The following is a 12,277-nucleotide window of genomic DNA, read 5'->3' on the forward strand; positions in this document are numbered from 1 at the left end:
TTCCCAGTCCAGCATCCTTACCACTAGGTCATATTGCCTCCTTATCCATATATTTTAAAAGAGCTACGCTTCAACCCCAGGTTTTCTTCATGCATTACTTTTGTGTATATGCAAAAGGTTGTGAACCAATTCTCTAATGTGCTTTTCAGTTTAAGTTTTCTGAGTTTGTCAATTGTCCTGTTCTTTCTTCTCCTTTCCACCATTTTCTCCCCCTCCCTCAAGAAAGGGTGAAATCATCCACATATTTTCCCTTTCAAAATCTCCATTACAGCCTCACCTCAAGGGCTCTACCCATTCCTGCCCATGATCTTGTCATATATAGTGCCACAATGCTTTGGAGGTGAGACTTTAAATTTGCCAGAGAGGTGGCCTTGGTGTAAGGGATGTGGCTTTTGCTATCCATTTCCACATGCTCAGTAGCGATTTACTAGACTTTCCACAAAGTTTCCATCTTCACTGGGCATTTTCCAGCCCAAAGCTGCAGGAGGGCTGAGCAGGATTTTATCCCATGTTTATTTTTCCTCCCTGCTGTTCCTCACAACTTCTTGTCAACTGCTGCAAATGGACCATTTTGATTACCACAACAAAAAGTTTTTTTCTCTCCTGCTGCTAAGAGCTCACCTGAAGTGATCACTCTCATTAGAGTGTGTACGGTAACACCCATTGTTTCATGTTCTCTGTGTATACATATCTATATCTATCTTCCTACTGTATTTTCCACTGCGTGCATCCGATGAAGTGGGCTGTAGTCCACAAAAGCTTATGCTCAAATAGTTTTGTGAGATTCATTTATAACTCTTTGCAGTCAGCTTTGGACTTAACTATCTTGAGTAATTTTGTATCATTTGCAAATTTTGCCACCTCACTGTTCACCCCTTTTTCCAGATCATTTAGGAATATGTTGAACGGCACTAGTTCCAGTATATATCTTCGGGGAACCCTGCTATTTATCTCTCTCCACTGTGAAACCTGACCGGTTAGTCCTATGCTTTGTTTCCTATCTTTTAACCAGTTACTGATCCATGAGAGGACCTTCCTTCTCATCCCATGACCGCCTACTTTGCTTAAAAGTCACAGGTGAGGGACCTTGGCAAAGGCTTTCTGAAAGTCCAAGTACACTATATCCACTGGATCCCCATGTTCAAGTTTGCTGATGACCTCAAAAATTCTAATAGATTGGTGAGGCATGATTATCCTTTAAAAAAGCTGTGTTGACTCTTCCCCAAGGTATCATGTTCACATATGTGTGAGTGACAATTCTGTTCTTTACTATTGCTTCATCTAATTTGCCTGGTACTGAAGTTAAATGGTCTGTCATTACTAGGATCACACTTGAAGTCTTTTTTTAAAAAAAATTGTCATCACTTTAGGTCAGGGGTTGGCAACCTACAGCACGCATGCCAAACACGGCACACAAGCTGATTTTGAGTGGCATGCTGCTGCCTGCCATAGTCCCAGCCCCATCAGCCCCAACGCCTAACCACTCTCCCCTGCGGAGGCAGGAGGCAGAAGCTTGGTCCTGTGGCAGCCAAGCTTTCCCCTCCCCCGTTTCTTCCCCCAGCGTGCTGCTTTCCTGCCCCTCCTCCTCTCCTTCCCTGCGCCAATCAGTTGATGGCCCTTGCGAGGGGGAGGCGGAAGAGCGGCAGTGTGCTTGCTGCTCCACAGAGGAGGCAGAGAAGAGGTAGGGACGGGGCCTTGAGGAAGGGGGTGGAACAGGGCATATCCCTTCCAGCCACCTTGCCATGAGCTGCTCAGGGCTGGGAGTACCTTCACGAAACAAGCACCCCAGCCCTCTGCCCTGACCTCTGAACCCCCCCCACACACACACCCAGCTTTCTGCCCTGCACCCCCCACACCTCCCATCTCTCTGCCCTGACCCATGAACTTCCCCACCCCCCCAGCCTTCTGCCATGCATCCCCACAGCCCCCATCCCTCTGCCCTGACCCTTGAACCCCCAACACACCCAGCCTTCTGCCCTGCACCCCCCACCCTCCCAGCCTTCTGCCCTGAACCCCCCTACACGCAGCCTTCTGCCCTGACCCCTGAACCACCCCACACCCACCCTTCTCCCCTGCATCCCCATGACCCCCATCCCTCTGCCCTTACCTCTGAACCTCCCCCACACACCCAGCCTTCTGCCCTGCAACCCCACAGCCCCCATCCCTCTGCCCTGACCTCTGATCCCCCCACACACATCCAGCCCTCTGCCCTGACCCCTGACACCCCCCCAGGTCTGGGGTCCCAGCTGCCAGCCCCTTGCCAACTGGCATCCCAGCCGCAGGCCCCACTCAGCCTGCTGCTGGCCTAGGTGAACAGAACCCCAGGCTGGCAGCAAGCTGAGCAGGCTGGTGGCGTAAGATCAGCATTTTAATTTAATTTTAAATGAAGCTTCTTAAACATTTTGAAAACCTTGTTTACTTTACATACAACAATAGTTTAGTTATATAATATAGACTTATAGAAAGAGACCTTCTAAAAATGTTAAAATGTATTACTGGCACGCAAAACTTTAAATTAGAGGGAATAAATGAAGACTCGGCACACCACTTCTGAAAGGTTCCCGACCCCGGCTTTAGCTAATTTCTAGTCATCTGGTACAGAAACTGATTTAACCAACAGGTCATAATCCACAGTTAGCAGTTCTGCAGTTTCATATTTGTGCTCCTTCAGAACTCTTGGGTGAATACCACCTGGTCCTAGTGACGTACTACTGTTTAATTCATTATTTTGTTCCAAAGTTTCCTCTACAGAGATTTCAAGCTGTGAGAGTTCCTCAAATTTGTCACCTGAAAGGAATGGCTGAGACGTGAAAATCTTCCTCACATCCTCTCCAATGAAGATCGATGCAAAGAATTAATTTAGCTTCTCCACAATGACCTTTTCTTCCTTGAATGCTCCTTTAGCACCTTGATCATCCAGTGGCCCCTCAAATTGTTAGGCAGGCTTCCTACTTCTGATGTACTTAAGAAAATTGTTGCTGTTAGTTTTTGTGCCTTCTGTTAGTTGCTCTTCAAATTTCTTTTTTGCCTACCTAATTATACTTTTACACTTGACTTTTACACTTATGTTCCTTTCTGTTTTTCTCAGCAGCATTTGATTTCCAATTTTTAAAAGATGTCTTTTTGTCTCTAACCGCCTCTTTTACTTTACTTAGCCACGATATTTCTTTTTCTGGTCCTCCTCCTGTTTTTTGCTGTTGTTTTTTTAATTTAGGGTATAACATATATTTTGAGTCTCTATGATGGTGTTTTTTTAAAAGTTTCCATGTAGCTTGCAGGCATTTCACTCACTATTGTTCCTTTTAATTTCCATTTAAATAGCTTCCACATTTTTGTAGTTACCCTTTTTTAAATTAAATGCCCCCAAGGATGTTAAATTTAATTACATTACGGTCACTATTACCAGGCAGTTCAGCTATATCCATCTCTTGGACAAGATCCTGTGTGCCACTTAATACTAAATCAAGAATTGCCTCCCCCCTTGTGGGTTCCAGGACTAGCTGCTCCTAGAAGCAATCATTAATGGTGGCTAGAAATTTTACTTCTGCATCCCATCCTGAGGTGACATTTTCCCAGTCAATAGGGGATAATTGAAATCCCCCATTATTTTTGTTTTTTTCTCTGTTTTTATAGCCTCTCTAATCCCCCTAAGCATTTCACAGTTACCATCACAATCTTGGTCAAATGGTTGGTAGTACACTCCTACTGCTATACTCTTATTATTCAAGAATGGAATTTCTAACCATAGAGATTCAATGGTACTGTTTGATTCATTTAATGTTTTAACTTTATTTGACTCTATGTTTTCTTTCACATATAGTGCCACTCCACCAACCAGAACAACCTACTCTGTCATCCTATATATTTTGCATGCAGGTGGCCCATTGATTATCATCATTCCACCAGGCACTCAAATTCACCTATCTTAATATTTAGACTTCTTGCAGTTGCTTGCAAGCACTTATAAAATTCATCAATATTTAGTTGGCTGCTTTCATGGGACTATTCATCTTTTATTTGACAGTTCCTCTTCAGCTTCTACCTGTACTTTACCAACATCTATCCTTTCCTCTTTACTAGGATATACAGCATCCCCTTTAACAGATCCTCCTGAGGGATGTCTCTGTCCAAATCATATGCTCATTTCCACTTGTCAGTTTTCCCCAACCCTTACTTTAAAAACTTCTCTATGAACTTTTTAGTTTTACATGCCAGTAATCTGGTTCCCTTTTGATTTAGGTGGAGCTAGGATGCCCAGATGTCCTGATTTTATAGGGACAGTTCCAATATTTGGGGCTTTTTTATATATGGGTCCTATTACCCCATATCCCACCTTGATTTTTCACATTTGCTATCTGGTCACCCTAGGTGGAGCCCACCCATCCTATACAGGCTATTCCTTTTCTAAAAGGTTCCCGAGTTTAGTTAATAAAGCTAAATCCCTCCTCTGAACACCATCATATTGTTCACACATTGAGACCCTGCAGTTCTGCCTAACTAGCTCTGCATGTGGAACTGGAAGCATCTGAGAGAATATTATCATAAAGGCCCTGGACTTTAATCTTTTACCCAGCAGCCGAAATTTGGCTTCCAGGACCTCTATTCTATCTTTCCCTATGTCACTGGTACCGTCATGTACCACAACCACTGGCTCCTTCTCAGCATTGCACATAAATAAAATACCCAGCTAGCTTTTAAAAAAAAATGGAACTCATACATTCTAACAAAGATTTTACACTCTATTGTATAACAAAAGAAAACAAGATATGTACAATTCATTTTCTTGAATTTGAAAGCTGATAAAGTTTCTAAAGGCACATTAAGAACGACAATATCCTTCAACAACAAAATCTATACAAGTGTGGGATGGGGAAATTAAAGTCAGACCATTCAGTTTTCAGAGTTTATAAATTCTATTGGCTTTACCAAGCCAAGCTTGTAACTCTCTTGTTCTGGAGTTAATTAACTTGATACCTCCTGAAACCGGCTGTTTTCCTTATGTGAAGCCTCCTGGATGACGTGTTGTCCTTAACTGAATTTCTAGAAGCTGAAGAAACTGTCTATATCACACTAAGTTCTGTGTGATTTTAAAAATCTAAAGCTACTATAAGCCCTTAGAGCAGTTTAGGGGACCCTATGGTTCAAGTCTTAATGAAATCTACAAAATAAGTCAAATTTAACAATTCTCATTTCAACCACTTCTGAGTTGTCCGAACATCATATTCCTTAGTGGAAAGTATAGAAGATTTTCTTTCTCCCCATGTGTGCATAATTCAAAGATGGCTAAACAATTTTGCTCTAATTTGTCTTTGGACTGAGACCAATAATTTGTTCGGGAAAGTTATGGAAAAGTGGGAATAGAATGGAAGATGGATCTCAACATTAAACTACAACTGAGGCTCTGATAACCCCTAATATAAAATGAAGTATATAATAGACTGGATTCAGAATTGGGAGTCCAGTACACCTACACAGCAATGTAGTCTGGGATGATCAGCAGTCCTATTTACTGACCCACCCTCAATTTCATGACCACCTCTTTAGAAACAAAATAACTGATTCCAAAAATCTGTGAAAAGTAAGGAGGCACTTGAAAGGATTCAGTTGTTAGTAAGTAACCTAAGCTTCAACTTCACCACTGTGTAGCGCACATTTCTGGAGCCCTATATTTAACAAGAGGTGAAGATACCTTGATTAAAAAGTTTTTAAAACTGTGCTTTTTTAACACTTCATTAAGAGTAATGTGATGCCAAGCAGCTATTAGAGAAGACTTCAGCTAATTTAGCTTGAAACATTTAAGCACATTTCATATTATTGAATTATTCTAATATTGTTTTGTTAGTAGCTCACCAACTGAAAATAAATATATTTTCCCGGTAATAAAGCCAGTAAATTTTAAGACCTGACTGTACTATCCTCATACATTCCAATAAATTCCCAATGGAGCCTGTCTGAATGAACGCTGTAGGCAAGAATGCATTATTAAGGTACATTTGAACATATTATTCAAGTAAAAATAAGTATGTGGATGAATTTTAATTAAATAAAATATTAAGCAAAGTACAGGTATCTGTAGCCTTCCTGAAGTTGTAAAATTTTATTCTGACTCAAGTAGTTTTATTTAGTAGCAATGTATGGTCCAGGAAATAAAGGCTTTTCCACAGGCTATATCCATAAGCAGGTACTTAAAACCGACCTTTTTTTTTTTTTTCCACAAGCAGAAATTAAATCACTAATTCCACACACATTTGTGAACATCAGTAAGTGCCAACAAAATTGAGGCCCAAGGCCTCACACAAAGACTACTGAAATTCTGTAAGCCTACATAATATTTAGAAAATATTGCTTATCTTTGAAGAACAATCATCAGCTCTGTCAAGCAGTTAAGCGAATATTGTTATACCCTGTTTTACAAGCTGGTTAACTGAGACAGAAGGTGAAATCCTGGCCCTGTCAATATCACAACTCCCACTGACTTCATTAGAGTCAGAATTTCATCCAGATAGTTGAAGTCACTTGTCCAAGAACTCAGAGAGAGCCTGTGTCAATACCAAATTGAGAAATCTGAAGTCCTTGGATCCACATCCTGTGCTGGGGCACTACATCCTGCCTATCACCTGAAACAAGCTGCACAATTTTATATTTTACTCAGTCTTTTTAGACTTCAACTTGATTTCAGATTAAGAATGAAAGCAATCCTTAGGACAAAGGGTTTAATCAAGACAAATACAAAAAATTAACAGAGAGTAATGCTCAGTTCTCATTTTGATGGGTAACCTCAGGAGGTGACGTAAGTATCAGAATAGCAATCCAGTTTCCCTGTGAACACAAAGTCAGAGAAGCCACTATCAAATTTATCTAACAGCAACTACCCACAAATAACTTGCCTCTAGGAAAATGTTCTATTAAATCTCCTTTCCCAATTGCTTCCTGCTGTAACAACAACCAGAAGATATCCTTAAAGAGAGACAAAGACTCCATGGGGTAAGGAGAGGAGAGTCAGGGAAGAACATAGTCCAGACCATATTTAAGTATTGAAATAATGCAGTTTTTATTTAGCTTCTGCTGTTCCACTCAGAATAATTCAATGGAAACAGTGAAAAATTAATTTTAAACTCAATAATATTAATCAGAAATATATCATTTGTTAGACTTCTTACTAATACATCAATAAATAACAGTCAAATAAATTGCACTTCACTTTTGCTCCAAACCTACAAAATGTTCCTAAACATTGAGAAAGAAGTAAATGTTAGTATATTCTATAGGTTTCATATTCATACAGCTCTACCTATATTTATTGTCTCTATACTCTAAGGTGCAAAGTTCCACATAACTTGCATTCCAAGAAACAGAAATATTTCACTATTTTAAAAGCAACTAGGTAATGGGGAGGAGGGGGAGAATGAAGGGAAGGAAAGATATTAATATAATTTTGACCTATGCAGCAGAAGGTCTAACCTGAGCTCTTGGCACTCCCTTAATTTATCACAGTGAGTTTTTACTCCACACTATTCTCTAGCTGCAACTGTTACCTTGGTAACGGCACACAATATACACATTCTATATCACAAACACAGAGTGTATAACATAAAATGTTGTCCAGTTTCACATTTAACTGTCAGGATCTAGATTCCTTTTATTTAAATGCATTTCTCTTTTTTATTTGATTACAATATCTTTTTTACAATGAGGTAAATAGTTACAAAAATTGGGAGGGGAATAAGGAAAGTGTAATAGTGGAAAGTTCCATATTTTGTGTTTTAAAATATGCAAGAAAAATATTTTACAGTGAGTAAGTTTTATCTACTGTATGAACAGATTAGGCACTGTACAGAAACACAAAAGGGACATACGTCATACCCGTGTATTTTCCCATTTTAATCTGCATTCCAGCTATACTACAAATTTGTCTTCATCTCAGCAAACTGAATAGGGTGCCTTTTTATTATTACTTTATCTTGCAATGAATCACATATATTATCCTCAGATTAATTCTATGCAAAAATTTGTTAAATTTGATTTTAAGCACAATGTAGTTTTTAGTAAATAAGACACTAGGAAGAAAAAAAACTTTTACACAGTGCATGAGAAGCACCATTGATGAGCAGCTCACATTAATATCCCCACATGTTGCTTGTCTAAAATACACAATTTGTAAGCATTCATGTAAATAAATCTATGCGTACACTTAAATGTTTGCAGAATCAAGTCCCGTTTGTGTTACTGGTAATGACTTACGATTCCTTCAGTACTTGTACTGTTGCATGTACTGATTTTTTTTTTTTAATTTCAGTTATACAGAATTGTTAGTACTTATATTTCTTTCTGTTGAATAAGCTGAGTATCTTCTAAGATTTCTACAATTCAGATACTGAAGAGATCTGTCAAGGTTCCTTCCCAACTCTGAACTTTAAGGTACAGATGTGGGGACCTGCATGGACACTTCTAAGCTTAATTACTAGCTTAGATCTGGTATCGCTGCCATCATCCAGAATTTTCAGTGTCTGGATCACTCCCTTTCCCCCAAAAAACCTTCCTGTCCCTGGGTAGCCTTGAGAGACTCCTTTACCAATTCCCTGGTGAGCCCAGATCCAATCCCTTGGATCTTAAAACAAGGAGAAATTAACCATCCCCCCTCCTTTATCCCGCTCCTGGTGGATCCAGATCCAATCCCTTGGATCTAAAACAAGGAAAAATCAATCAGGTATTAAGAAAAAGGCTTTTAATTAAAGAAAAGAAAGGTAAAAGAAAACCCTCTGGGAGAGATTAGCATACCAGCTACTCTCACAGACAACAGATTCAAAACACAGAGGATGTTCCCCTGGGCAAAAATTTAGTTACACAAAAAAAATACCCAAATACCAATTTGATTCTACCTCTAATTGCATAAGACAGGTTACAAAGAAATAAACATAAACCTATTTATTCCTTTCTAAAACTTACTACTCTGATAAGAGGCTGGTTCCTTGATCTTTTTTCACTCCGGCTGAAACTGAAACTCTAAACAAAAGGAAAAACTTCCCTCCTTCCTTTTGAAACATCTTGTTTCCCCATTGGTTCCTCTAGTCAGATGTTAGCTAGGCTAGGTGAACTTTTTAACCCTTTACAAGTAAAAGAGGCATTAACCCTTAACCATCTGTTTATGACAAGATCTTCTGTCTTACCTAGTAGAAATTAAATTGTCAGAGCTAAATCAATATTTATTACAAATATGACTGCATACTATTGCTAGTTATGATTACTATAGCGTATATGAAGTCATCAAAAACAACAGACTGTGATAAATCTAAAATCTTATTAAGTTGTAAAACAACAACAACAGATATATTTTCAGATCACTAAAAATAAAGAAATTGTATGTAGAAAAAACAATACAATAAAGTGCATTTCAGTAAATTTTAAAATTACTATGCAGAATTGCACAGCATCACTTTATTGTGTTAGGACTTTAGATACTAATACATCACTTTAAACAAAACTTAAAATACTGTGGTGAAAGCCGTTCTGAGCTATTCATTCTGTCCTGCAGTTTTAGCATCAATCATTGTGCCACCACTGAGCATTTTTTAATAGAATGCTAAAGATTTTTGAAGAAGAATGGCAGATATTTAGCAAAATCTATCAGGCCATAATTCCCTCCTATTAATCATGGCATTAAGACTAAAGGGAAAGACAAATCAATTTTTAACAGATATACTTGCATTTGGTTTCTAAACAGTAATATTTCACTATCATATCTATCATATACTTGGCAAGTGTTTAATCTATTTCTTTTATGTAAGCCTTATGTCTTGCAGCAAATGTTATAGTTTTATGCATATTGGCCAGGGTCATTAAAGAGCTCATTATATTGTCCCTTGACTGTGATGATCCAGTCATTCAATATAAAGGTAAGACAAAAAATTACAGACTGTCATTGGCTGTCATTCCTCTAGTCCCTTGGCCTAGATGAGCATTCTGGTCCAAGTCCTCGTGATACTACTCTAGCAGGCCCAAACTTTGACTGGATCAAAGTGTGGCTGTTGCTTTGGGAGCAGAGGAGAAAAGAGGTTCAAAACAGAACACAGAGGGATCACAGAGGGATTCCAGAAACTCCATGACATGTCTTAGCAGGAGCATGAAAGGAGATGTACAGACAGATTGAAGACGTAGGCCAATGACCTTTCCAGATAGATTCTTTGGCCATAAACAGTGCAAAGGGGACATGAAGCCTATGAGCTGTACTAAAGGCAAAGCCTGTCCATGCAGATATACAATCAGATGATCCCAGGGAGGGGGAATAAAGATTCCATCCTTTGACCTGTGGGTCGGCCTTTTTCCAAGGCTTTGTGGAGGGAGCCAAAATTTCACCCTCTACTTATAAATATAATCCATTAAATGGGTCATCATACATAAAAGATCATGACTGATTCTCTAATCATAGGATTAATTATAAAATATACAGGGTGTAAACATTATATAATCGTACATTTTATTCACACAGAGCCACGCCCTCTCTTCTTTTTTGCAGAGTCTAGGTATGCAGGTCTTGTACAAATGATGAGAAGAAATAGAATCCTCCATATCACCTGAGACCATGACCAAGACACAGCTTCTCCATGGCCGCTACAGCAGCTCATAAGTTAGAGTAGCATCTGCCATCCTTTTCTTTCCTCTCAAGGGAAAATTTGGATAGTGGATCCATGCAATCACAAATCCACTAGCTGTGCCCCTCCCCTGGGTCCCTTATGGAGGCTTTCTGAAACTGAACACTTCTCCCCACTGCAAAGTAAAAGTGCACTATTTTTGCTGCCTTTTGGGCTCTATATACCCAATGTGAAAGAGTTAGGAAGTGGCATAAGGAAATAGGCTTTGGCCCTTAGTAAGTTAAATGCATTCCAATACATACATAAAACAAATAAATAAATGTTTATATAGGACTCTGAACTTAAAAACATATTTAAATAAAAAATATGTCTTAACATAGCTTCTAACAGCACCTTAAAAAATTTTAAAAATGAAAAGTTTGTTAAATCCAGTTTTCTCTCTCTATTTAAAATCTCAGAGTGTGGTGGTGTAATGTGTCAAACCACACTTCAGAACTTTCACTGTGCTATAGCAGTGTCCTGGGATGTTACAGGGTGGCAAGCTAAATTGTCATCTTGATTACAACTAGTTCTCTATATGTTCTTATGAAATAATTTATTGTGAAAAGCTATTTTCAATAGCAAAATTACTGAATGTGCTTCAAGGAAAGAACTAGTTATTTTAATCCATTATTGTCATAAACAGATGGTTAAGGGTTAATGCCTCTTTTAGATGTAAAGGGTTAAAACGTTCACCTAGCCTAGCTAACACCTGACCAGAGGAACTAATGGGGGAACAAGATGTTTCAAAAGGAGGAGGGAAGTTTTTCCTTTGTTAAGAGTTCAGTTTCAGCCAGAGTGAAAAAGATCACTAGGAACCAGCCTCTGATCCATAGACGCTAAGTCGCCATCACGCACGTGTATGCTTCTTCAACAGTAACTACTGTCACGGGGAGGAGGATGGTACGACGGGTCGCGATACAGAAGCGAGAGGTGTCTAGATTAGTCAGAGATTTATTAAGCCTGAACAGGGCCGTGTGGTCTCGACAGTGAAGGGCGCTGTGAGGTAGGAGGCGTGGTGGGTATGAGAGTACGTACTCTGGCTGAAAATGAACTCTTAACAAAGGAAAACTCCCTCCTTCCGTTTTGAAAACGTCTTGTTCCCTCGCACATTAGTTCCTCTGGTCAGTGTTAGCTTAGGCTAGAGGTGAAACGTTTTAACCCTTTACATCTAGAAAGAGGCATTTAACCCTTAGACCATCCTGTTTTATGACAATAATGGATTAAAATAACTAGTTCTTCCCTTGAAGCACATTCCAGTAATTTTTGCTAATTGGAAAAGTAGCTTTTCACAATAAATCTTTTCATAAGAACATATAAGAGAACTAGTTGTAATCCGAATGCAATTAAAAGCTGATCTTGCCCAACCCCTGGTAACAATCCGCAGGACAACTAGCTATGGGCACAGTGAAAGTTCTGAAGGTGTGTTGACATACAATTTACACCACCACACGTCTGAGATTTGCAATAGAGAATAGAGAGAGAAAACTGGATTTACAGAAAAATTTTCATTTTTAAAAAAATTTTTTTAAGAGGTGCGGCTTGAGAAGGCTATGGTTAAGACAGTATTTTTTTAATTAATTTAAATATGCTTTTTTACAGGTTCAGCAGTCCATATACATTTTATTTATTTGTTTTATGCTATGTAT

General features: G+C 38.9%; 1 protein-coding gene across 3 annotated transcripts in view; it reads right to left on the reverse strand.

Annotated features, from left to right (window-relative positions):
* DPYD (dihydropyrimidine dehydrogenase) overlaps nt 1–12,277 on the reverse strand; it is a 594,472-nt gene that overhangs the window by 347,365 nt on the left and 234,830 nt on the right. The window lies entirely within an intron of this gene.

Source organism: Chelonoidis abingdonii, chromosome 7 (assembly GCF_003597395.2).
Source record: "Chelonoidis abingdonii isolate Lonesome George chromosome 7, CheloAbing_2.0, whole genome shotgun sequence".
Lineage (NCBI taxonomy): Eukaryota > Metazoa > Chordata > Testudines > Testudinidae > Chelonoidis > Chelonoidis abingdonii.